This window comes from Bos grunniens, chromosome 24 (assembly GCF_055505025.1).
Source record: "Bos grunniens cultivar Pamir isolate PY7600 chromosome 24, Bosgru_T2T1.0, whole genome shotgun sequence".
NCBI classification, from domain to species: domain Eukaryota; kingdom Metazoa; phylum Chordata; class Mammalia; order Artiodactyla; family Bovidae; genus Bos; species Bos grunniens.
Window position 1 is genome coordinate 52,592,533 of NC_141188.1, and position 27,958 is coordinate 52,620,490.

The window sequence follows — 27,958 nt, forward strand, 5'->3', positions numbered from 1 at the left end:
GGATGAAGCTCAAGCTGGAATCAAGATTGCCGGGAGAAATATCAATAACCTCAGAGAGGCAGATGACACCACCCTTATGGCAGAAAGTGAAGAGGAACTAAAGAGCCTCTTGATGAAGGTGAGAGAGGAGAGTGAAAAAACTGGCATAAAATTCAACATTCAAGAATTCAATATTCATTCATCACTTCATGGCAAATAGATGGGGAAACAATGGAAACAATGACAGATTTTATTTTCTTGGGCTCCAAAATCACTGTGGATGGTGACTACAGCCATGAAATTAAAAGACGCTTGCTCTTTGGAAGGAAAGCTAAGACAGACCTAGACAGCGTATTAAAAAGCAGAGACATCACTTTGCAAGCAAAGGTCCATATAGTCAAAGCTATGGTTTTTCCAGTAATCATGTATGGATGTGAGAGTTGAACCATAAAGAAAGCTGAGCACCCAAGAATTGATGCTTTTGCACTGTGGTGTTGGAGAAGACTCTTGAGAGTCTCTTGGATTGCAAAGAGGTAAAACCATTCAGCCCTAAAGGAAATCAACACTGCATATTCATTGGAAGGACTGATACTGAAGCTGAAACTCCAATATTTTGAGTGAAGAGCCAACTCACTGGGAAAGACCCTGATGCTGGGAAAGATTGAGGGCAAGAGGAGAAGGGGGTGACAGAGGATGAGATGGTTGATGGCATCATTGACTCAGTGAACACGAGTTTGAGCAAACTCCAGGAGATAGTGAAGGACAGGGAAGCCTGCCGTGTCACAGTCCATGGAGTCACAAAGAGTCAGACAAGATTTAGTGAATGAACAGCCTTGGGGCCCACCAGGAAGCTGTCTTTCTGAAGAGCAGTCCTCTCTCCCTATTGGCAGATCTGTTGAGATTAAGGAAGTGAATGGCCTCCACATTTTGATGTTATTCTTCTTATACACAGGGAATCCTTTGCAACCTAAAACAGGCCCACTAATTTAGTGCCAGAATTCTTTATCTTAGTTATGAATTTTTTAAAAATGTTATTTATTTGTATGTTTATTTTTGGCTGTGCTGGGTCTTTGCTGCTGAGAGGGCTTTTCTCTAGCTGCAGAGAGCAGGGGCTGTTCTCTAGTTGCGGTGTGCGGGCTTCCCATTGCTGCAGCTTCTCTTGCCGCAGAGCACAGGCTCTAGGGCCCTCGGACTGCAGTAGCTGTGGCTCCTGGGCTCTAAAGCACGGGCTCAATATTGTAATGAAGGGTTAGTTGCTCCACTGCTTGTGGGATCTTCTTGGATCAGGGATTGAACCTGTGTCTCCTGCATTAGGAGTCAGATTCTTCACCACTGAGCTGCCAGGAATGCTCCCAGTGCTAAAATTTTAAAAAGTACCCAAACACCCAGAGCTATGGTGGAAGAAACTTTATTGGAGAGTCCAAACATTACCATCTCTGAGCAATAAAATTATTCTAAAGGAACTCACAAATAATTTTTTCTATTTTTCATCATACCCTTGTCATAATTCAAGATTTATTTTATAGTCTATTTCCCCCAGGCTGTGATTGATTAGTCCATGATTCCACAGTTGTTCAATCTGACACATGTTTTGGCAGACAAATACTCTTTTGAATAATAATTGTAAAAATATAAATGATCCTTCTTATTCCTTAAATCTATACAGAAAGTAAATTACCAAACTGGACTGGATCTCAGCTTTGTTGAGCTGCACGTTTGGTTTGAAGTTGAGTTAAATCAAAAAGAGTGCTTACCAAAAGAAACCACTGCTTCTGGCAGTGAAGCAGCTCAGTCATGTCCAACTCTTTGCGACCCCGTGGACTGTAGCCTACCAGGCTCCTCCCTCCATGGGATTCTCCAGGTAAGAATACTGGAGTGGGTTGCCACTTCCTTCTCCAGGGGATCTTCCAGACCCAGGTATCGAACCCAGGTCTCCCGCATTGGAGGCAGACGCTTTAACCTCTGAGCCTAACAAATATCCCAGATACCTTTGGGAGGGTTAGCAAATCATAAGATCACATGCTTGCCATATGAATTAATATAGGTTATCCTTTCTTTATAGCGGGTTTGTGTAGAGAGAGAGAGGACAGGGATGCATAAAGGACTAAGGGGCTTTCAGTCTGATGTCTGCCTTCGTGATGGTGTCTTCACAGGTGATCAAGATATCTTTAATCTACAATCGTATCATGAATGTACAATTGCACAGACTCCACAAATATTACTGACATAGTTCTGACAGTTCTCTTTCCCTTAATGAGTTCAGAAATCAACTTTCCCCCTTGCTAATTCATGACAGTGGGTGATGAAGAGGTGAATTTCTCTCAAGCATTTTAGCCTGGGAATAAGATTTCTAGCAACACATTGCTTTTCCTTAGATTTCAGTAGCTCACACCATTTTTCAGGTCTAGTGGATTTTGACAGAATGTGATTTTTATGCTGAGCATTTCCTGTGAATATTTGAGTCTGGCTCTGCTCTAGGAGACCCACAGCCTAGCCTAAAAGGGGAATATGCAGGAGAGATGACATTGGTGGGATGCTCAGACGGAATATAGTCTCCAAGGTGTCCAGCCCATGAAGTATTAGGAGTCCTAAATTCTATGGGCAAAACTCCATCACTTCCTGTCTCAGCTCCCTATGGGAAAGCCTTAGCCTTTGGGTAATAAGAAGGAAATTCAAAAGAAATCCTGTCTAGGAGTTCACATAGGTATGGGGTAACATGTTTCCACTGATACCCTAGATAGCGCTGGGTTTATTCAGAATTTGCAGTCATGTTCCTGTTCCATTCATTTCCTGATCATAACCAGGACTTATTCTATCAGGAAAGTCAGTTTCCATAGATTATCAACTATGGATTGGGGCATGCAGAATGAACAGGGCTAAGCTTCCTGTAGGCTCATGGCTATGATGAGTGCTTGGGGCTTGAGTGAAATGGAGAGATGGAGGTGATGATGGGAAGGGATGATGGTACTTTTCTGGCCCTGGACCAGGAAGCTTCTCTCTTGTGCTGCTTTAAAGAAAATCACCACAGCCTCAGTTAATACTTGATTTCTACAAGAAATTTTATGTAAGCAGAAAAATTACTTGTATGCCATTTTTTGTTTAGCTTGTTGGCAAACGTCACATTCTATTTTTTAAACATCATCTGAACCAATTTTATGAGTCTCCAAAGTGTCTTGTTTTCAAACTCAGAGATTCTCTTAAAAATACTCACTAGCTGAAATAGTCCAAACCAATTTTTTCAGTATCGTGGCTTAAACTGTTTTTTTTTTTCCAGACAAAATTTGAACTGCTGAAAGCTTAGTTTCAAGGGAAATGTAAACACACTAGAAATCAAAACAAATAGGATGAAAAAAAAGGGACAGCAAAGTGATAAATACAAGATCACTAATATGGATCCTGATGCTAGGGTGTATTTTAACTCTAAATGACTCTCAGCAGGTGATACTTATAGAGGAAAAAAAATACCTGTTAGTTGCGTCTTAGTAACCAGTTGTATGACCATTTTATCTGTCTTAATCACTCCATGAAACTATGGGACTGGACTATGATATCATAAGAACCCCTTCTCTTCTCATGTACTAGAAATCTGGCGAATATCTTTTATTTTGCATTTAAGAAAACATAAATTTTGAAAAGACATCACATTTAATTTAATTTAAATTTGAGAAAATACTTAGTTGTATTTAATCTATCAATTTAATTTTAGTTGAACAAAACTTAGGGTATGTCCTTTAGATTTCCCATGACCTTTGACTGGAATAGTAGATGATCAGCTTTGCCATGTGAACAGAGATGGAACAATGGAGTTGTTAGCTGCTTAGAGCTTCCTTCAAGCAATTCACATGATCCAGGGCACATTTTCTCATCCAAACCGCTATATACCCCAACTGGCTCTTGAGATACTGAGGGTCAGTACAGCCAGACACCCACCATTCTCTTCCCATGCACTGACTTAACCCAGATGACACTAGAATGGGACCAGAGCCATTCTTTCCAGAGGAGACGTACCATATTGGAAGATAAGTCAGCAGATGAGTTTTGTGATATGTACCCCTCCCAGAGGACAAAATGTTGTCCTATAATCTTCCATATTGCCATTCACAATTGACAAATAGCCAGGTAGGATTCCTTAATGAGTGTGCTCCTCAGGATCATATAGAGAGAAGTTGGGTAAAAGTTAGATCAAGTGCCAGGTCCTAACTGATGGATCAGATTTACTTTTTTCTAAATTGAGGTATAATATATATGATACATAATATATAAAATATATACTATTATATAAGTTTCAGATATACACAGTGATTCACAATTTTGAAAGATAATACTCCAGTTACAGTTCTTATATTCCCTGTGTTGTACAGTATAACCTGATGTGCATGGGTGCTTGCATGCTAAGTCACCTGTCATGTCCAACTCCTTGCAACCCTATGAACTATAGCCCACTGGGCTCCTCTGTCCATGGGATTCTCCAGGCAAGAAATACTGGAGTGACTTGCCATGTACTCCTCCAGGGAATCTTTCTGATCAGGGATCGAACCTGAGTCTCTTATATCTCCTGCTTTGGCAGGCTGATTCTTTACCTCTAGCACCACCTGGGAAGCCCAAAATATAACCTTAGAGCATATTTATTTTATACATAGTAGTTTATACCTCTTAATCCTCTACCCCTATCTTGCCCCTCCCCTTCCTTCCACTAGTAACTATTAGTTCTCTGCATATGTGAGTCTGTTTCTTTTAAATTATTCACAAGTTTGTGTTATATTTTAGATTCCACATCTAAGTGATATCATACAGTATTTGTCTTTCTCTGTCTAATTTATTTCACTTAGGATAATACCCTTCAAATCCATCCATGTTGTTTCAAATGCTAAAATTTAATTCTCTTTTATGGCTGAGTAGAATTCCATTATGAATTCCCCAGGAGGTGCAGTGTAAAGAATCCACCTGACAATGCAGGAGATGCAAGAGATGCTGGTTCTATCCCTGGATGGGGAAGTTCCCTTGGAGGAAGAAATGGCAAGCCCCTCCAGTATTCTTGCCTGAAAAATTTCAGATAGAGGAGCCTGGGGGGACTGCAGTCCATGGGGTTTCCAAGAGTCAGACAGAGTGACTGAGCACACAGAATTCCATTATACATGTACACACACCATGTCTTCTTTATCCATTCATCTGTCAATGAATGCGTAGGTTACTTCCGTATCTTGGCAGTTGTATTAAATAAATAATGCCGCTATGAATACTGGTGTGCATGTATCTTTTCAAATTAGCATCTTCATTTTTTTCAGATATATCCCCAGGAGTGGAATTGCTGAGTCATATGGTAGTTCTATTTTTAGTTTTTTAACACAGATCTGTAATGTTTTCCACAGTGAATACACAAATTTTACAGTCTCATCAATACAGTACAAGATTTTCCTTTTCTTCACATCCTCACCAATGTTTGTAACTTGTGTTCTTTTTAATGACATCACATTAAAAAGCAGAGACATTACTTTGCCAACAAAGGTCCATCTAGTCAAAGCCATGGTTTTTCAAGTAGTCATGCATGGATGTGAGAGTTGGACTATAAAGGAAGCTGAGCGCCAAAGAATTGATGCTTTTGAACTGTGCTGTTGAAGAAGACTCTTGAGAGTCTCTTGGACTGCAAGGAAATCCAACCAGTCCATCCTAAAGGAAATCAGTCCTGAATATTCATTAGAAGGACTGATGCTGAAGCTGAAGCTGAAGCTCCAATACTTCGGCCACCTGATGCAAAGAACTGACTCATTGGAAAAAACCCTGATGCTGGGAAAGGTTGAAGGCAGGAGGAGAAGGGGACGACAGAGGATGAGATGGTTGGATGGTAACACTGACTCAATGGACATGAATTTGAGTAAGTTCTGCAAGTTGGTGATGGACAGGGAGGCCCGGCGTGCTGCAGTCCCTGGGGTTGCAAAGAGTCGGACACGACTGAGCCACTGAGCTGACTGACTCTAATAGGTGTGAGGTGACACTTCATTGTGGTTTTAATTTACATTTCTCTGATGATTAGTGATGTTGAGCATCTTTTCAAGTGCCTGTTGGCCATCTGTGTGTCTTCTTTGGAAAAATGTCTATTCAAGTCTTCTTCCCATTTTTTGATTGGATTGCTTTTTTTTTTTTTTTTTTGAGTTGTATGATCTCTTGATATATTTTGGATGTTAACCCCCTCTTCATCATATGATTTGTAAATATTTTTCCCATTCAGTAGGTTGTCTTTTCATTTTTGTCAATTATTTTCTTTGATGTGTGAATGTTTTTAACTATGTACTAGTTATTAATTTTTGCTTTAATTTCCCTTGCTTCGGGATACAGATTAAAACATGTTGTTATGATTTATGTCAAAGAATATTCTGTGGTTTTTTTTTCTAGTAGCTTTAAGGTTTTTGGTCTTACATTTAGGTCTTTAATAAATTTTTGACTTTATGTTTGTATATGGTGTTAAAGAATGCTCCAGTTTCATTCTTTTGCATGTAGCTGTCAAGTTTTTCCAGCACCACTTACTGGAAAAGACTACATTTTCTCCACTGTGGTTGTTTTTCCCCCACCCGCCAAGTAAATGAGGAAGTTGGACAGTTTCAATATTTTCTTAACTAAAACCGTATTTTTCACAGAGTGTTACGCTTGAGGAGTTGCTATGTATTATAAGAAAAGACGGTTCCATGATTGAATGTTTGGGAAATGGTATGTAAAACAATGTTAACAGGTTTCTTTACTACAGAATTTTTCCTAGTCTCTTCTATGCAGATATGCTTTTGACTCTAATATGGGAGTTAAATTAAGCTTTTATTTATTTGAAAATGATTTTTTGAGGAGTGGCCTATGATATTAGTATTCACAAAAGTTCTTTCAGCTTTATAAATCTCACCAATGCACTAATCATTTTAGAAGATTTGAATGTCCATTAAACTCAGTGAAGATCCACATTCTCTGGGAAGTCATTCTGTATTTCACTGGTTTCCAACAGGAACCTTCTCCTCCTCTCAATGGAGAGAATATTTTCTCTGATCAACTGAAAAGGGAATTATCAAAGGGAGTGCTTCTGAATAATTTGATGCAAATTTCCCTGACTTTTATTGACTCTCCCATGTCCACATAATGATTTTTTCTTCCATTTTCTGAAATGTAGCCTTATGTAAAAAGTCAACATATGAAAATCCAAACATGTAAAGCATAAAAGATGAGGGGAGAGCTATTTATATAACAGGAGAATTTTTTACTTTACAAAATGATTCCTCCCAGAGTCTATTTTAGAGCAAAAGTTGGAGACACTGAAGAAAATTCAGTGGTCTCACAGTTTCCTCTAACTTCACCATCTATTACCTTTTAGTAATCTTAACCTTTAAAAGGCACTTCCAAAGTGGTGCTAGTGATAAAGAACCCACCTGCCAATGCAGGAGACATAAGTGATGAGGGTTTGTAAGATTGCCTGGAAGAGGGCATGGCAACCCACTCCAGTATTCTTGCCTGGAGAATCCCATGGGCAGAGGGGCCTGGTGGGCTACAGTCCATAGGGTGGCCAAGATTTGGACTTGACTGAAGCAGCTTAGCACACAGATGCCTCTGTTTACCCACCAGTGGGATTGAGTTAGCCTTAGAATGGCACCTTCGTCTTCCACATGGCCGGTGGGCTACTCCCAAGATCCTCTGCTGGTCAGGGAGGTCTTTCCCACCAGCTGGGGACCACTGTTCAGTGCCAAGCAAGCTCCAGCCAGAATCTCATTATTTATTTTCCCAGTGGTGCTTGTGGCTTGGAGACTTATTTATCTACAGAGATTATCACCCATTGGAAACAAATCTTTGTATATCATTTTTTAATTATGCCTCTGAAACATGTATTCTGTTTTGCCAGTTGTCTGAGTTGCTGGGACGTTCCCCCTTGGTTGAGAAAACGGTTTCTCAGACAGCCACATTGAATCAAGATGTACACAAACTTGATTTTTAAAGGTGTTTCCTGCCTTGTTAACCCAATCATTATGAAGACAAAGGAACAGTTGGATCATTGATACGTTGGCGAAAAGCATTAGCTTTCTTGTAAGGGCAATTTGCCACTTCAGGCATAATTAGGCTAGTTAAACACATCTTTGTGAGTCAGTGGGCTGGGAAGTCTTTATCCTTATCATGAATGGTGTAATTCAAAGAGACTCTTAGCTCTAAATGGAGATGCCCTTTCAGGGCAAGGTAGTTCCTATGATTGCTGGATATTTTAATCTCTAGGCCTAACTAACCCATTGGTTTATGTGCCTCAAGAAGACCATCACCTCTAAAATATTTCTGCAGTCCTTCATTAAGTAGGATTTGAAATCCTTGGCGACACTTGAGGAGAAGAGAAATCAGTTAAAACACCAAGTCCCGAGAGTGAATGTTCTTTTTCAGGTTATTTTGTGCTAGTTGTCTGAGAAAAGAGAATGGAGTATGTAAGGGGTCGGGAGGAGGCCAATAAATCCTTGCATCCCCCAAACCCATACTCTGCCTGTAGCTCAAGCCTGAGGACAGACACAGATGACAGAAGATCGGTGTGCTTGGCTAACTTCTCCTATGGCAATGAAGCATATGGATCTGCCCTTGAGAGTGAGGGGCGGGGGGGGGGGGGGGAGGGGGGTTCTGATCCTGTTCCTGGTTCTGCTTCTCCAACCAGCTCTGTGATCACAGCGGTCCATTAGCCTCTGAGTTTTCTCACAGCAAAGTGGGGATCCATCTCTGCTTTGCTTGGATGCACAGAATGTTGTGCTGAGGGCTGTGCTACTAAGATCATGGCTCTGAGAATTACAGATTATGATGATTAATAAGGGCAAAGGTCATGACTTTTTTCTTTGCTTCTTTTACATCTGTTTGGCTTATGTGGGAAGAGCACAGGTATCAGAATTGCACCCATCTGAGATTCCTCTGCTCATTACTCAGTTTCCTCATCTGTATACCAGGCAGTGATCATCTGTGTCTCAGGGACCGTGAAGTCTTGGCAAATTCTACTGCCTCTAGTTGCGTCATCTGGGGTTGGGCCTAGCAATCTTTCCCTAGTAGCTTTCCCTTGTGTGTTTGGTCAATGGCAAATGCAGCTTCATCAACACTTTCCCAAGTCATTCATGGCACTTAGTTGTTGGGTTGTGGCTTTATAAGAAAAACACTAAATTGTGACATTTCCACATTCCCTGCTACGCTGTTTCTTTGCTTGTAACATATAAAGTCACCTTATCGTGTAATCTTTTTGAAGACACTTAAAGCAGCAGTCCTCAACCTTTTTGGCACCGGGGACGAGTTTCGTGGACACAATTTTATAACAGACCACAGAGGACAATAAGATAACAACAGAACATTAAAAAAAAAAGCAAAAATTAGTTCTACTCCCCCTCCCTCGCCCCTGCTCCCACCCCCAACTGATGCATAATGGAAACAAACCAAGCAACCAAACAAAAACTAAACACAAATCTGACAATATCAATTTTTGGCAAGGGTGTAGAACAACTGGGATTCTTATATAATGTTGGTAAGAATGCAAACTGGCATAACCATTTTAGAAAACTATTAGATAGTACCTAGGAAAGCTGAACATATGCCTACCTTATGACCCCTAAACAAATGCGCATGCACACCAAAAGTATACAAGAATGTTCCTGACAGTTTTACTTAAAACCACCAGAAACTAATATCAGAATCCACTGTGGTGTATTCACTCATGGGAACACTGCATAGTAATGAGAGGGCAGTGGGAAGCTTCCATGGTGCTGGTAAGGTTTTATATTTTGATCTCAGAGGTAGTTATATAGGACTATTTATTTTATAACAAATTATCAAGCTGTACACTTAAGATCTCTGCATATATCTTATACTTCAGCAAAATTTTTGCTAAATAAATATTGATATTATTTTTTAAAAAATTCACTGCCAGATGGCTGGAAAGTTTCTTTAGGCTGCAATTAAAAGATGTCACAATTTTAGAGATCTTAAAATAGATATAAAAGAAAAATGCAACTTAAAATTCAGCACTCACATATTCATGCAATTGTGCATTACTTTTTATTCAGAAATAATTTACCAAAAAAATCCCCCACACAGATATTAAGTGTACAGTTCAGTGAGTTTTGCTACACGCATACCTTCAAGTTTATAACTCCAGTCAAGATATAAACATTTCCTTTCCTTCACCACTTGTGCTTCTCCCCAGTCAATTCTCCACCTCTTCTACCCAGAGTAAGCTAACTGTTCTTTTTTTTCTAATTGTTGAAATATAGTTGATTTACAATATTTCAGGTATACAGCAAAGTGATTCCGTTATGCACACACATATATTCTTTTGAAGATTCTCTTTCATTATAGGTTACTGCAAGATACTGAGTATAGTCCCTGTGCTATACACTAGCTCCCTGTTGTTTATTTTATATACAGTAGTGGGTGTACCAACTGTTCTTCATTGCAGCACATCAGGTTAGCTTCACTTGTCCTTGAACAGAATAGAATTAAAATAGAATCACAAAGTACTCTTGTGGCTGGCTTCTTCATTCAGCACTATGCTTTTGATATTCATCCAAATTGTTGAATGTGCCAGTGGTTAATTTTTTATTTTATAAATATATATTTTTTTCATTTCTCTGCTGTTGGATATTTGGGTTATTTCCAGCTTGGAGTTACTGATGAATAAGACTGCTATCAATATTTTTGTGCAAGTTTTTCTTGAAATGTGCGTCCTAAGAACTCTTTGCCTCTTAGGTCATAAAGTCATTTCTTATGTCCCTTAAGAAGCTTTTTTTTTTTTTTTTTAATGTTTGTAACTGTGATCTATCTCAAAATAATTTTTACGTATAGTGTGAGGTGAGGATCAAGTTTCATTTTTATCTGGTTGTTCAAACCCTGTTTGTTGAGAAGAACCTTTCTTTCTCCATTTGATTACTTTGCATTGTCTGTTGAGAATCAACGAGTCATTTATGTATAGATCTATCCAGGAGTTTCTGCTCAGTTCCATTGATCTATGCACTTACCTTAATTCTCATAGCACACTGTTTTAATTACGGCAGCTGTAGAATAAGTATTGAAAGCATAGAATGAGTATTTATGTATTGATTTTTCCCATTAGGTAACACAAGTGCGTTTATAGACCTCTTGCCAATGAAGATAAACTGCATCCAGTGTGCTGTGTGGTAAGTCGATTTTATGTTAGATGAGAAATAATCACTCTGATTTCAAAAACCTTTCAGGCAGGATACCTTAAAACGTGGAGGTGTCTCTGCTACTCAATAAAAATTTTACTACTGTTTATCCTGCTTATCGAGGGTAGTAAGTACATTTCTTATGGCTCTGTTGACATTTCTGCCTTTACCGTGAAGTTCTTAGTACATCTAACCATATTAAATAGTGGCTTTGGGTATATAGTAATTGATAAATGTGCTTTTATTTACATTTCAGTCTCCAGTATCACTTTTAGCATACTTAGTTGGTCCAAATTTTCCCTTTTTTTCCTTTTTTTTTTAATGTTTCACTTTTTCTTTTTTTTGCTTATTTTTTTCCTTTTTTTTTTTTTTTTAGAAAAGGTGGATTATAACCTCAGCCCAGAGCAATAAAGATTGACCTTAAAATAATTAGGTGGTCTCATTTCTTATTTGTCAGTGACTGGTTGAGGTGTGGCAATGTGGTGCAATTCTAGGCAATAAGAGGGGATGGGGTATGACCTCTGAAGTTCCTATGAAAGGTTTTCTGGCTGTGAACAAGGTAACAGTTTCTCTCTTGCTGTTATTGTTGCTGGACGTTGTGAAGTCAGGAGGTGATACCTGGAAACTTTGTAGCCATCTTGTGACCAGGAAGAGACTTACAAGCTGATTTGCTGAATTAAGCAGAGTCAAGAGAAGGAAGAAATCTGAGTCCTCAAAAAAAACGAGGGAGTTTAAAAAATAATGTTTTAATATATCCCCAGTCTTCTAGTTATGGGGCTTAAAATTTTTTGCTCTTTGTCAAAATCATTTGAGTTGGGATTTTTCTTACTTGCTCCCTAAAGCATGCTATCTTGCATTTCAGCAGCTCTTTGATGTGCCAAGAACTCATACTCAGAAAATTAAATGAATGAGGCATTAGATTAAGAACCAAAGCATGAGCAAAGGCATACTCTATTGACCAATTTTAGTCCTCAGAATGTATGATTCTAAAAGTGAGGGGGGACCACTCATTTTCATAAAGTTTGAAAATACCTGCATGCACTCGATACTGCTATGTCTTGGGATATGGATATTCATGACTCGGGTAACTATAGATGAGAGTAGAATGTTGGGGGCAGGAGAAGCAAAACCAACTACAGATCTTGAGACGAAGTTCACGATCATGTCCCCTGCCTAAAGAACCACTGGACTATAGAGACCTGAGCTTATGAGAGATGTCGAGTAGTACAGCTAAGAACGCTGAGCGCGAGGCAGGACCAGACATAGAGCTCCTGAGTTTCTGTGTAGGAGGGGCTTAACGGCTGCAGCAGGTTTCTGTTTGGACCTGCCATTGCAAAGAACTTTTCCTATTAGCTATCCATGTCAACGAATGGGGCGGGACAGTAGCCAAGACACTGGTTACCTCCTCTGAGTCAATGATTAACACCAAACCAATTTTCCTGCCTTGGATTGAGAAAACCCACAGTCATTAGAAAAGCAAGCCAACCTCAAGATCCATAGCTGTTTTATTTTGAAATGAAGTCATTATTTCAAGTCAGAGTGCATAAAGTATTCCTGAAGGGTTTTCAAGACAGAAAAATTTCAGTTCTGGTTGGTTTGCAATCAAGGTAGTCTTTCAGTTTTCAATTTCATTGAAGGGAATGCTCCATAATTTGAACTCCTGGTGCTGAAAATTGAGCTGAAAATGAGACTCTCATGTTGTTCAACCACTGCTTTGTTATTGGCCTGATCATTACTAGTAAATCATCTCATCCATGTCGGAGGAGAACAAGAGACTCCGTCCTTGCCCTCAAGGTGTACAGGCAAGATCCCTGGAAATCCTTTTTTCAAAATAGCCTGTGCAAGGTGGGGAATGGTACCTTCCACTGGTTTGAGTCATGGTTCTTTCCATTTCAAGCAAAGGGTCTTCTTTTTTGGCTGAATTTCTACATTTTAAAAGTTCTTCCAATGGGAAAGCGTTAATATCCCTATTATACAGGACATGGCAGCATGAAATCCATAGACTGAATTGCCTGGGTTTCTTTTAACCACTGTACACAGGCAGGGTTGGGAGTTCTTTGGGAGACCTGTCTTTCTTGCTAATATGTTAGCATGGTACTTTTCTTGGTTAATACATTTGTATATTTGCAGGGGTCTTTGGACAAATGATGTGAAAAGCTATTTGTTCATAATGCATGTTTTACCTACCATGGGGTGGATTGAACTGAATAATGTATGTTTAGCTCATCTAAAAACTATAGACCAAGGGAAAGAAAAGACCTTGGACCAAATTGTTTCCATTTCAAATTTAACACTGGAGATTACTGTCTTTGTGTTGTCAGGCTTACTCTGTGTGTGTGTCTGTGTGTGTGTGTGGAGTGTGGCCTTCAGGGTAAAGCTGTTCTACCAGCTATGAGCATATTTTTTAACTTGAAGAAAATACTACCAGCTTTTACAAAAAATTCAAGCCTGCCTCTCATGAATCACAGAAAATTGTACCAAAGAGTACAGCCCTAAAGTTTATGGAGGTCATACTGAAGCAGATGCTCAGAGCCTGTTCATATTGTGCTGCTGAGTTATTAGTAGAACAGTAAATTAGCCCGTGCTGCATACTGATACTGTTGACTGATGAATGACTTTGGTGACCTTATTGGAAGTTTGGGGCACTTCTGATCTGACTCTAATATGTACGAAAGGAGGTGGGAACTGCTGTTCAATATGATCATGGGACAAAGGAAGCCTACTGAAGCAGGGGTACGATGGCCTCTTCCCTCCTGCACTTTCGGGGAAATGTTTCCCTGCATGCCTTTTTAGGATCAGCAAGGTAATGACAGGGTAGTGCAAGTGGGGAAATCAAGAGACTGGGCCAGTGACTACAGGGAGAGTGGATGTGAGGAAAGATGGCAGCGAGGAGTTTGGAGAGGATCAAGTTCTTAAAGAGGGTTTGTGGAAAAGAGGAAGATTCTGGGAAAATAGCAGCCAAATGGGACTCTGAGGAGATAAGTAGGAAAGCATAATTTTTAGTATTTTTTTCCTTTGCGTCCATTTATTTCCATTTTCTGAAATCTTCAGAAAAGATGCGATCAAAATTGCCTTTGGCCACTGGAGGTGGTCCAACTTCATATATACACAATCACTTATTTCACATTGTACAACCTGTTTCTATCACTCATCTTGCAAGTTCCCAGATTAGTTATTGAAAAGTTTCTTGAAATTATGTCTTGGTGTTGCTCCGCTATCAGGCAGGAAGTGCTATAGTTGGGCGAGGGTCCAAGAGTTGAGCATGTGGTCTGGCAACTTAGACAGAAAAGATTCTGTTGGAGGACTTTGGAAAAGGTGCTTCCCTGGTGCAGGGAGAGGATGCTTACAAAGTGAAGGTCTCTTTGTGTCCTGGCCACCCTTTGACCTAGTTTTTTGATAATTTTTTTGGTGGCTCGTGACCATTAAGTGACTTCCCAGAGGTAAAAGGACAGCCTAGGATGGAAATATGGAAGGCACTGGGGTCCTTTATGACTCTGTTGAGCTGGTTCTGTATCGTCTACCTTTAGAGTACTTGTTCAAATCTTCTTAACCACTATTTCTAACTATGCATTTTTCTGCATTACTAAATTTTGTTAATCAAGAGTGAATTTCCTTACGGTTAAGCCTCTAACATTAAACTGTTTTCTCACCTGTAGCCAAAGTCATTACTAACTGGCATACAACACATTTAAAACTTTCACCATTCATAAGGTGCAACCAAACAAAACAGAAATAAATTGGAAATTAGAACCTATGAAAAATTGCACTTGTCATCCATACCGTCTGATTTTTCAAATGTTTATATGGGTCAGAACTGTTTGGCCTCATTGATTGACTTTATCATGAGCAAATATCATAATTGAACTCAAATATAAATGTTCATGAATAAATGTTTGCAGTGTGTCTGTTTTACATATTGGTGTTCAATTAAAATTTCATTTGAAAAGAGCTAAAATAACTAAAAAGCTCTAGCAAAAGCCAAAGGGAAGTAGGATAGTTAAATATTTGTGTCTGTGTATATGTGCATGTGTCAACCACTGCATTTAATATCTGATCATTTAAGTTTATTAAACTCCTATGTGGGATCCACTGTTCTGGGGGCTAGAGATACAACACTTAATTTGATACAGATTCTGACATCTACAAGACTCCAGCTTGATCAATGGTGCCACGATCTGACCACATGCTGAGAATGAAAACCAAGTAGTCATCCTTCAAAGACTTCACACATCCCATTTGTAATGTGTGAGCAAATCACTTTGCTCCGCCCCCGGGGTACAACCCCCTCTTATGCTCTTCTTTTCTCCCGCCTTGAGCTCAAGCCATCCCTGTTTCCCACTTGTCCTCTGTAGGTTCTTCTCTACATGGTAGGTTCTTCTCTACATGGTAACAAGGGTGATTTTTTTTTTAAAAAAACCTCAAGGAGATCATGATGCTCCCTTCTTTTCAGCTTTTTCATGGCTTTGCATCACTATTAAAAAAATAATCTAAAGACCTACCCCTTGTGCACAGAGCTTTGAGATCTAACACCGGTTACCTCTGCATGTAAATTCTGCCTTTCACTGAGTCCAGCCCAAGTATTTTGGTCTCCTTGCTGTTGTCCCGCAGCAGGTTGTTCCCTTCCTGGTAACCTTGCCCTGATTTTCTCGCTTCAGTCAGGTCTCTGCTCTGAGTCACCCCAGGTGTGTTGTGTATCTACTCATTTATTCTCTGTTTTTCTCACTTGAATATCAGTTCCAAGAGGGCAGGGTCTTGGCCATTCTAATAAATCCAAATGAATGAATCAGTTAACGAATTGTGGGTGATAAGCTCTTTTTCTTTTTTCCCTCGTCTTGAGTCTGCCCTGACTGGCAACATTTTCTGGGCCGGGTTCATCCACTGTCTGTGCCTGTGTGTTTGCATTTGTGAGACAAGGGGAAATTTCTGGCCAGTTCGAGGATGGGAGGTTTTCAAGCGCGGGCCTGGTGGCTCTCCTCCTGTATTGCTGGGGTGGCTCCCACCTTTGCTTATGCATCAGACCAGCTTGTTGCCGGGCAGGGTAGGCAGCAGGACTGAGCAAAGGTGCTGACTAAAGCAGGTGTCTCTCCCTTTATCCGAAGAAGAAGAAAAGCCAGCTCAGGTTGCCCCAGGCAGAGAAACATAGGAAGTCAGCAGTGCTCTCTCTGGCTTGGCGTCTGCTGTGCACAGTCCTTGCCTGTTTCTGCTTCTCCTGCCGGTGAACTGAGTGGGATCCTGCGGCCCTGTTTCGCATTCCAGGAGCATGGATTAGAAAATATAATCGATCCACAGAAACTCAGCATATATTCCTTTCTATGTGTGCACTGAGTGGCAAGAAGATGTCTAGAACCACACACACCTGTGTCCAGCTCTGGCTCTTCTCTAGCTGTGTGACCCTGGGCAGGTGTCTCTACCTTTCTGAGCCTCAGTCATATTGTCAGCAACATGGGAGCTCTAAGACCCACCTCATGTGGTTGACACAACAGCTACGTGATATCTAGAAGGTATCTATGTAGCATCACAGCCGAGAAGATTGTAGTGAGCAGATGATGGGTCGTTCATCACTGTTTTGGCCCCCTTTGTCTTTTTAGCAGCCTTTAAATTCACTCTCGAGGTCATTTCTGTTCAAATAAATCGCCAGTCTTGTTGACAAGACCTGGGAACTGTGGGAAACCAGGCTGAGACAAATGGGAAACAATTGCAAAAACCTGAACACACTCATATGCCGGGACCCATTTCAGAAGAAACTGCAGCCTGTACACCGTTCATGGAACACCGCTCTGAGGCTGGAGAGGCTGTGGAACCCACAGCGAGGCTCTCCTCTCCCATCGGGACTTCCCTCCCAGTGGGCGGTCCTGCAGGAGCCAGGGGTGGCCTGGGGGGCAGGCCCCTCATCTGCAACCCCAGCCCGGCCCTGGGGGCGGTGGTTTCACTGCCCTCCTCCTCAATGCTGGCCCCCTTCCCCCGGTAGGGTGGGGAGGTGGGGAGTCCAGCGCACTTACCAGGCCTGTGAGAAGGGGGCCCAGTGAGCATTGCGCCAGCCTGTCCTCCACGCAGCTCAGCTCTCTCTTACCCGCCACGTTTCAAGCTCCTTTGTGGGAGGGCAGGGTCTGGGGTGGGAAGGGGTCTGCTCTGGAATGATTGGAGTCTTGTCAATACCTCCACTGGATCGTGGAGTTGTCAGCAAAGGAAAGCCCATGTTGAAAGACCAGGAGTCCTCAGGACAAAGGGGTTTGGTTCACCTGGAAGAACTAGTCTTAGGACCCTGGCAACAGAAGTTTTGGGGGCAGGGCCACTCTGAGATGGCGAGTTCAGACCGAGGGCTGGGAAGGCCCTGGGTCTAACAGAGAGGGAGAGGCTGGCTGCTGGGATAGCATGAGGATTTGGGATTCTAGCCAAGGGAGAAAGGGAAAGAAGTCAGAGGAGTCTCCTGTGTCCTGAAACATCGAGATTGTTTCCACCTCAGGGCCTTTGCACATGCTCTCCCTGGAATGCTCTTACTTCTAAATCTGCATGGCTTCTTTCTTGCTTCGAAGATCCAGGGCTTGTCCAAAAGATGCATTATCTTTGAGACCTTCCTGGATTTCCTCTCTCCCAGTATCAAATCTCCCCTTCCCCTTACTATCTACAGAGCATCTCTAAGTGTTTTACTTGGTATATTCAACACTCCCATGAGGTTCTAAGTCCATGCTCAACAAGTAAAAGAATGCATTTTATATCAGAGACTCCCCAGCTGATGAATGTCCCTACTTTGTAGTCAGTTTCCAGAACATAAGTCTGGGTTCAGAATAAACTGTAGAAACTTTGGCCAAAAGGAGTAATACTCAGACAGACCTGATGAGTGTGGCTGGCTTCTCTTGTGAGCAGAGGCTGTTTATACTCAGGTGTTCTAGGGTTCCCCTTCAAGGCACATCTGTGAAGCTAAATAAACATGAGCTGTTTTTGTAAAGTTACAGTTAATCTAGTGTAAAAGGGTCACAATCATGACTGTCCCCTTACTTAAAACTTCATTCTCCAAGCAAAATGATGAAGGCCATTATTAGAGGGATAAGAATCATTTTTAAAACACTGAACACTGCAAGCTTGTGTGCTTAGTTGCTCAGTCATGTCCGACTCTTTGTGACCCCATGGACTGCAGCCCGTCAGGCTCCTCTGTCCATGGCGATTCTCCAGTCAGGAATATTAGAGTGGGTTGCCATGCCCTCCTCCAGGGGACCTTCCCAAGCCACGGATCAAACCCAGGTCTCCTGCATTGCAGGCAGATTCTTTACTAACTGAGCCACCAGGGAAGCCCAAGGTGAAGTGAAAACATTTTGCTTTAGCCATCCGTGTGTATTTCTAATTTTTTTTTTTTAAGTGTTAGTTGCTCAGTCATGTCTGACTCTTTGCACCCCCATGGACTATAGCCTGCTAGGCTCCTCTGTCCATGGAATTTTCCAGGCAAGAATACTGGAGTTGGTTGCCATTCCCTTCTCCAGAAGATCTTCTAGAACTTAGAAAAGAAATGCCATAGAATGTTAATTGCTATGTCTGTACGTCTTACCAGGCTCGGGCAATTCCTAACAAACTGGATTGATGGCTGTGAAACTATTCCACTTTGGTAGAGAGAAAAGGCAGGCAAACTGGCCACTTCTAGCTCTTTGTGGATCCCAAAGATTAAGCTGTGACAGGCTCAGCCACAGAGCCAAACAGATAGAAGCTTCATTCATTCACTTATAAAGTATTCACGGATCCCCTACCACGTGCCATGCTTTTTTCTAGGGGTTGGGGATTCAGCAGTGACAAAGAGACAGGTGTGTCTGCCTGCAAGCAGCTGCCCATTCTAGTGGGGGAGACAGACAACATCACAATAGATGAAGTACCCAGGATGGCGGAAGGCGACCCACAGTGGAAAAGAGGCAGAGGAAGGTGAGGCAGGATGCAGGAAGCTCTCAGGTGACATCTGGGCAAAGATCAAAGGCAGTCAGGAGCACAGCGGGGCGAGGGGTGTGCCAAGCAGAATGGCCAGGGGAGACTCTATGCATATTTGAGGAGGGGCAAGGAAACCAGTGCATCGGGACTACTGTGAGCAAAGCAGCGGACAAAGGGCTGACGAGCCAGAGGGAAACACAGCGGTGATCGCTTAGCGCCTGCAGCCAGTGGAAGGAGCCTTGGGCTCTATTCCAAGTGAAACACCAAGCCAATCCAGAGTTTCACAGTGGAGCCGCACGATAAGTTCACAATGTAAAAGGACTCCTGAATTCAATGCTTGGACAGACTGTGTTATTTTGGTCAAAACATTCAAATCTAAAAAAGGGCTTGCAGGCAGCATCATTGCTGGGTATAGTGGGGACCCTGATGAAAATCCCCATCTATGCGGCAGATACTTGCCATCCACTAAAGCTTCTGCATTTTTTCTCGCAGCAACGCTGAAGGCCAGAGCCAGGGGCAAAAGGGTTTGAGCTCTCAGCCCATCTTGGCCCCACAAGGTCACCCTCCCCCTCTTTTTGGCATCCTTGACTGAAGGGAGGAACTGGGGGGTCATGCTGATGCCCAGCTCACAGAGTCCTGGTCACCACTGACCTCCCCCTGCAGATTCTGAGGCTAAGATTGCCCCCATCATTCTTCTCAACTTTTGGCATTGATGCAATTCTTCATTTCATGGCTCATGATCAGCGATGTCTTTTAAACCTGGGGCACTCTGTCTAATGGGATTTTTGAGTTATTTTAAAGTTTGAGAAGTAGCATGTGAGATGTGGTTTGGATGCAAAATGTTCAAGTTAGCCTCTCTGGGGTTTTGAGTTACTTACTTTATGAAGACAGTAAGGTAATGAGTCCTGGCCAGTCCTCCTAACGAGATGGGCCAGGATGAGGTGTTAAGACAGAGGCACATATCCAGAGCTTCAGGAGCTGGGAAAGCAGGAGCCCCTGTATTGTACAAGATGAGCTCACCAACCTTCTAACTGTGTCCCCTCAGAGGGTCCTGAGGGCACTCCCTTCACCAAGGCTGGGGGAGATACATTTATGGGGGAGCCCCAGTGTTCTCTGTGCAGGCTCTTATCCATGGCCAGAAGTGATGGTGTGGGCAGCTGCCATCCCACAGGGCTCCTTGACTTCGGTGGGGATGACGGAACACAGCACCAAGACGGGGTATTGCATTGCTAAAGACAAGGTGGGTGTGTTTCCTGTAAGAGTTTGCAGAACCCAAAGTAGCAATCAGAATAGTATGGCCTGCAGAGCCATTGAATGGGCCCGTTGATCACGATGTTCCTTGAGCAGAAATAGATGGGCAGGCTATTAAAGCCTTAATTGACTTGCATAAATGGGAAAGCTCTAGCTCTGGTGAATAGAATCACCACAATAGAAAGCAGAGATCCCTCAACCCATTCTCAGACTTGAGTCATTTCATAGACACAGAGCCTCTTGATAAATGGGAGGAAAAATCTCCTTGGAAATCCTGCCACACAGCCAACAGTTTACACTTTGAATCCTCCTTCTGACCCTCGCTAAAGGGGCCTTTGGCAGTGTATTAGGGTGACTGTGTGTGGGGGTACGGGGTGTAACTGGACTGTCAGGGACGAGGGGACCCTAGAGACCCAAACTGCCACTGTATTCCACTGACCAGGTGATCGGGGGGTCTGGCTCTGTTCCATCTCCAGGGGGGCCCTAGACCCACTCTGGGGTTATTTCTCCAGTTTCAAAAATCATAGTTGGAAAAAAAAAAAACATGACCCAGTGCCCTCACAGGGGTCAGTTTAAGAGGGGGCACCTCTTCGTTTAAGCGCTTCTTCTTCCTGAATGCTGAGTTTGCCCAGTGCTCAGAGCACTCTCTGTGCACAGATGACCTCGCATAGACCGCTGTCTCGGGACTGTGTCTCCAGGGCCCGGCCACCCTGGCTTGTCAGCTGGTTGCGCATGAGGCCGAGCATGATGGAGTGGACAGTGGCAGGACAAGGAAGGACTGCAGAGGACGAGGAGGAGAAACCTGGTTCCAGTTCTGCCATTAGCTCCCTGCGTGTTGCTGGACAGACCACTCTGCCTTTCTGTGCTAGAAGCCAGTGATTCTCAACCCTGGCAGCATACGTATTGATACGAACACCAGAGTGACTCATTGTCTGTGGAGGATATGTTCCAAGACTCCCAGAGGATGCCTTAAACTGGGGATCGTCCCGGATCCTATATACACTATGTTTTTTCCTATGCATACACACCTATGATATGTTCACTTTATAAATTATGCACAGATTAATAATAATTAATTATAAAATAGATAAATTACAACTATATACTGTAATAAACGTTTGGATATGTAGTCATTTTATCTCTCAAAATATTGTACTACTGAACTCAACCTTCATCATGCTGTGAGATGATAAAATATCTACGTGATGAGACGAAGTGAGGTGAATGATCAAGGCGTTAGGCTCTGGACCTTTGGACCACATGTCAAAAGCAGGTCACCTGGAGGAGGTGATCCTGGATCGAGCTCCCATGATAATGTCAATGGTTGGGGATCCCAGGCTGTACGGTGTAAGACTTCATCACAACACTCCAAAAAGCATACAGTGTAAAACTTCTGAGTTACTTATTTCTGGAATGTTCCATTTAATATTTTTTTGAGCTATAGTTAACTGTGGGTAACTGAAAATACAGAAAGTGAAATCACAGATAAGGATGGTGGGTCTACTGTACTTAGACCCCACACTAGAGAATTATATTTAATTGGTCTGGGGTGGGGCCCTAGCATTGATCTTTTTTTTTTTTTTTTTCAAATATACATCTACTTGGATCTCCAACTCATTCTTTTATTTATTTATTTGGCTGCGCTGGGTCTTGGTTGCAGGATGTGGGGTCTTCGCTGTGGCTCACAGCCTCTCTAGCTGTGGCCCGTGGGCTTAGTTGCTCCACAGCACGTGGGATCTTAGTTCCCTGACCAGGAGCCGAATCCTTGTCCCCTGCATTCCTGCTCTAATAGGCTGAGTCTCCACGATGTTCCTCCCCAAGAGAGGAAGAGCATTGGACACATTTGAAGTCAAAGCTCCAAAGGGCCTTCAGAGAAGAAAACCCTGAAAATCCCTAATTCCCAAATTAAAATCTGCAACATTTCTCCTTGGAGGGGGAAATGTGACTGACCAGCCCACAGAGCGGTTGGGTTGGAGAAGAGCCCAAATATTGGTCTCAGTCATCTCAGTGACATTTTGGAGGGCTGCTCAAAGGTTTGTCCGTGGTGTGTGTCCATATCCTAGACACAAGTCAAAATCTGTCTTCTGTGTTATCAATATATAGATTCAGAGACACGGACCCAGACCTTTATTTACTTACTGATGGATGCTCTTCTGTGTCTCGTTCCTACCTCCATCTCTGCCCAGACTTAAAGAGAGTTTCCATCCTGTGAACAGCAAGATTGGTTCTAGTTTTTGAGCCTGATCCAACCATAAAATAGCTGCGTGACCATGAAGAAGCAACTTTTTCTCCTTGGGCCTCCATCTTCTCATCTTTTAAACGTGTAGCTCCAAGGAGTCTTATAGGTGAGATGACCTACAGTAATGAAGTTTTATAAAACCTTGCTTATCCACCCAGAATATTAAGCTGAGCTGCTTTCCTGAAGTAAAATGGACTCCAAGCTGTCGCCAACAGATCGTGCTCACTGATAGCAGAGCTGGATTTGCAGAGACCATCTCTCCAGCTTGGTCAGCCTCAAGAGAACCGTCAGCCTTTTCCAATGACTCAGTCAACAAACCCAGCTTCGAAGCACTTAGATAGAGGACTGCTAGGTGGCGCTGTTTCCCCAGATTTCCAGGGAGTCTTCGGTTAAGCAGATGGCTTTTGGAGAAGAATTAACAATTAACGTCCACAGTATGAGCCAGAGCCTGTAGAAAATATGTTATGTTCTAGAAACTACAGAGAGCCGAGATTGCTCAAAGATATGCTTCTGCCAGCCTGGTTCTCTCCTGGCCAAGAATGTAATCACACAGCCTGTCCCATCCACAAATTAGTGGGACGTTAATAACAAGGGTAAATAAGGAATATTATAATAAATGATTTGTATGCTTGTTTTTTTTAGCCTTATTGCATTTTATTTTGGAAATTTTCCCTGCATATAATAGCTAGAAAAGAATTGCCACTGGGCAGGAGGGTAAACCAATTCTGACGTGAACTCAATTTCCAACAGCTTAAAAAAGGAAATCACCAAATGAGATACCTAGGTTTTTCCCCTGAATTCATACGGATGCTTATAGAGTATCCTAAACAAGGGTGCCAGGGCTGTGATGACTGGCAGAAAATATTTCTTGTGTTTTCCTGACTTTTCCTTTTCTAGAAAAAGACCATTTGAGTTAAGGATTTAAGCTCTGATGCTATGGCTTTCTTCATCAAAGGCAAAGGTGTCCTTTGTCACACAAGGAGTGCAGGAAGGCAGGAAGAGGGAAGGGTGAAGAGGTCATTCGGCCCATTTTTAGCTCTGTTTTCTTGCACTTTTTCCCTTGAATGATTGTAAACTTGATTATTTCCACGGATGCCTTTCCATGGAAAGGCAAACTCCTCCTGGACAGCAGAATTTGCGAGGAGGAGGATGCCAAAGGTTTTGCTTCCCTGCCCGTCCTTCATGACATTTTTCTCGTAGAAATGACCGTACAGAGGGGCAGCGAGAGGCGCAGTGACCGGTTGGGTCAGGAGAACCACAGGGCACTTCTGTCTTGAAGGCCAGGACAGGCTCTGAAATAGAACTATCTGCGCCTCCAGAGCCACGCACCGCCCCCTCTCCGCACTGGCTCCTGACTACTCCCTTGCCCAGAAACTGCAACTTGTCAAAATTAAATCAACTGCCTCGCCCCGCCTCTGCCACGCCCTTTGCAGCTGACGTTTGTACGAAGCAGAGTGAAACCCCAACATTTGTTCCCTGTTTCCACTTTAGTTTAATTCTCCCTTTCATGAATTCATGGTATGCATTGTTAAGTCTATAAAAATGTTCCCAGTGCCAACTCCTCTGGTGTGCATCCAAAAATAAATCATTTGCAATCAGCAGCATCAAATACTCAGACTCCAGCCTGGTAGACGGGATCCTTGCAGGGAAGTGGACGGGGGCGGGCGGTCCGCATCACTGGGAAGCAGAGCATCTCCCCTCCTGGCAGGGAAAAGCGAGGCGCCTTGACCCCTGGCGCCAATTACTATCTTAACCACCCTCCCCCACGGCCCAGGGGCAGCTGGAAAGGAAACCGCACCCTGGGGGTCCCCACAGCGTCTTGCCGGCTCCCTAAGGCTCCCGGGCGTTTGCCCATCTGGTGCGGCCTGCCGGGCGGGGGGCCTCATTAGGCGTCATCTGGCCACCTGAGAAGGCTCGGTGGGTCTCCCCCGGGGCCCCCTCCTCCAGGCAGGACTCCACCCGCCAGCTGCGGATCTCCGGACCTTGTTTGCTCGAGCAGCTGCCCTGGCTAATTATTGGATCTCAGTGTCCCCAGGTGGCTGCCCCAGACTGGAGGGGCTGGGCCGAGAGAGGGCCGGGGACATAAAGGGACAGAGACGGGGACAATAGGAGGGGTGGTCAGAGAGGGTCGGGGGGTGAAGTAGCAGAGAGCATTAGATGAGCATCGCAATTCAAATCTCTTGAGCTGGAAGACAAGCTGACCTGACCTGCAGCGGGAAGCTGGTCCCATAGCGGGAGCTTATCCATGAGAGACACCCCTGCCCCACTCCACCCTCACCCTCACATCCCACCTCCCACCTCCCACCATGCCACGATAGATTTCTCTTTTCCTGCTCTTTACTGCCCTTTTAGTGCAGGGTCTAACGGGCAGTTTTCCACTAGGAGAGCACGGCCTTACAGCCCTGCTTCTGGGGAGTCGCTGTGGGAAGAGGATATTGTTAAACTCAAAACTATTCTTTGTTCTTGTTGGGCGTCTAGGCGTGTGGGAGTGTATGTGTTTTAAGAGGTATTTATTTCACCCTTTGTGTGTCTAAACCAGGCTTCCCCGGTGGCTCAGATGGTAAAGAATCTGCCTGCCATGCGGGAGGCCTGGGTTGGGAAGATCCCCTGGAGAAAGGGAACAGCTACTGTCTCTAGTTGGGAGGAGTCCAGAGAGTTGGGCAGTTGCTGATATGCAGGCCAGGCCCTGCCCATCACTTCTTGGGCATTTTTCCTTTGTCTTCTGGGCAATCACACCCTCAGGGTAAGACATATGACAAATGTCACAGTGACAAAAATGTTGGGACAAATTGAGGGGAAGCAGATGGAGAGCAGGATCATCCCCAAGGGGCCATGTTGGCAAAGATGCTGCGTCCAGGTCACCGACGGCCTGCTGTCTGTTTGAACCCTGGCTCTCAAGAAAACCGGGCTGAGCCACCAAAACAATTAACTCGGTGGTTTTCTCTCTTGTAACATAGGATCGTTTGAAGCAATGAGATTCTGTTGAGTAGGGGGAGGATCCCTGGACTAGGTCCGAATGAGGTTTAATTTCTGGTTCTATTATATCTGGGGTTTTGACCATCATAGTTCATTGAGTTTCCTCTCTCCTCCAATGTTCTCATTGGAAAATGTAAGAGAACGTTTCTTTTAGTGTTCTAGAAGTTACCATTTTCTGAATATATTAGAGGTTATAATATTATGTTTTTATATTTGGCTTAGCAGGGTTAAAAGAGGAATGTCTTTCTCCGCACCAACCCCCCGAACTGCCACAGTGCAGTTTTGCTCAAGGAAAGGATAACTGGTACATGGAGAACAGCTGTTGCGAAACTCATGTGCCCCGCACAGCAGAAGGGTAGGCTGTACAGATCTGCAGCAAGAATCGGAAGGGTGGCAGGAAGATAATCTCATTAGGTTTTTGAAGACTTGTCTGGTTCCCACACGACTGTCTGCCCATCCTTGTGAATCCAGGGCTGACATGGGAAGCCTCAGACTCAGATTTAGATCTGTCCAAGGAGATTCACAAAGGTGAGCAGCTCTTTTCAGAGCACTCACATCCTTTGATTCCATTAGTTGTGGGCTGAGGTCAACTTTGGCTCCTCCAACGGGCCTCTGCGCATAAAATGCAGGGATGCAGGGTGAAGCCCTAGAAGCAGAGAGGGGAGCAAATGAAGGGAATCTTCCTACTAATGGGTGTTGCCTTCAGCTGGGCATGCAAATAGAGGGAAGTTGAATTTTTCAGTCTCAGAGGAAAGGTTATGATTTTAAAGGGCCCTTGGGGCCAAGATAAATCTTAGAGGGATGACTGATACTCTTTTCTGCAGGCCACAAAGCACCCCAGTTTTGTCCTTGAGCTCCAGTAGAAAATGATTAATTTCTTTCTGACTTATTTCACTCCGTACAAAAGACTCTAGGTCCATCTGCATCTCTACCCAAGTTTGTTCCTTTTTATGTCTGAGTAATATCCCACTGTATGTATGTGCCACAGCTTCTTTATGCAGTCCTCTGTCATTGAACACTGAGGTTGCCTCTATGTTCTGGTTACTGTAAATAGTGCTGCAATGAAAATTGGGGTGCACGTGTCCTTTTTAAATTATAGTTTTCTCAGAGTATGTACCCAATAATGGGGATGCTGGGTCATATGGTAGTTTTTATTTTTTTAGGGAACTGTTTTCAATAGTGGCTGTATCAATCTGCATTCCCACTGACAGTGCGTGATGGTTCCGTTTTCTCCACACCATCTCCACAGCATTTATTGTTTGCGGATTTTTCTGATGATGACCAGTGAGAACCCACTGTACAGTACAAGAGTTCAGCTCGATGCTTGTGATCACTTAGGTGGCTGGGTTGGAGGGTGGGGTTTGAGGAGGTCCAAGGGGGAGGTTAGATATACCTACCTATGGCTGATTTTCTTTGTTGTATAGCATAAACCAACACAGCTTGGTAAGGCAACTATACCCCCAAATATAAAAAAAGGAAGGAAATGACTAAATCTTTCATTAAAGTCTATAGATTCTGCAGGAGGATATTTGAGGCTCAAGAGTTGATCTGGCCCAGCACATCAGTCTGGTGGGCACCTCTCCCGAGTCTCAGATGAAAATCAACCCTCTGTTTGACTGCTGCTGCTGCTGCTGCTGCTAAGTCGCTTCAGTTGTGTCCGACTCTGCGCGACCCCATAGACGGCAGCCCACCAGGCTCCCCTGTCCCTGGGATTCTCCAGGCAAGAACACTGGAGTGGGTTGCCATTTCCTTCTCCAATGCAGGAAAGTGAAAAGTGAAAGTGAAGTCGCTCAGTCGTGTCTGACTCTTAGTGACCCCATGGACTACAGCCTACCAGGCTCCTCCATCCATGGGATTTTTCCAGGCAAGAGTACTGGAGTGGGGTGCCATTGCCTTCTCCTCTGCTTGACTAGCCCCCTACAAAAGTCACCAGTACATTCCATTGTGGGCAGTTCAAGGACTTAGAGGACCGTTCCTCTTAGAAACCTGCTCCCAGTGAGTGAGAAAACTTCTGCCTGCTAATCCTTGTTCTGCCCTCTGGAACTACACAGGATAAATATAATCCCTTTTTTGATTGAAAGCTCTTCAAGTAGTCAAAGCTGGTGATCACATTCCCTAAGTCTTGCTTTGAACGAGACATGCATTCCAAGTACCACATGGTATCCACCTCTTCCTGTGGACGTCATCTGGGTTTTCAGCATTTGCATCAGTCAGACCCTGAGAAGAAGACAGAAATCTTCTCAACATTTCCAGTAAAGGGAAAGTAACACAGGAGCTTCTCATATAGCTACATGAGGACAGAGAGTAAATGTGAGATAACCCAGACATGAGTAACTAAAGGAAGCAATTACCATCCCTATAAGTGAGGGGTGAATGAGAGGACGTTCGCAGAGAAGAGAATCGCAGAGCAGAGCCACCAGGGGGCCATGGCGGAGGTCCCGTGGCC

General features: G+C 43.4%; 1 long non-coding RNA gene across 1 annotated transcript in view; it reads left to right on the forward strand.

Moving 5' to 3' along the window:
- The window catches only part of LOC147346292 (uncharacterized), a 64,332-nt gene that overhangs the window by 15,738 nt on the left and 20,636 nt on the right, over positions 1-27,958 (forward strand). Inside the window, exon 3 of the long non-coding RNA XR_015154096.1 lies at positions 11,066-11,129. This is a non-coding gene — a long non-coding RNA (uncharacterized LOC147346292). The remainder of the gene's footprint in view (positions 1-11,065; positions 11,130-27,958) is intronic.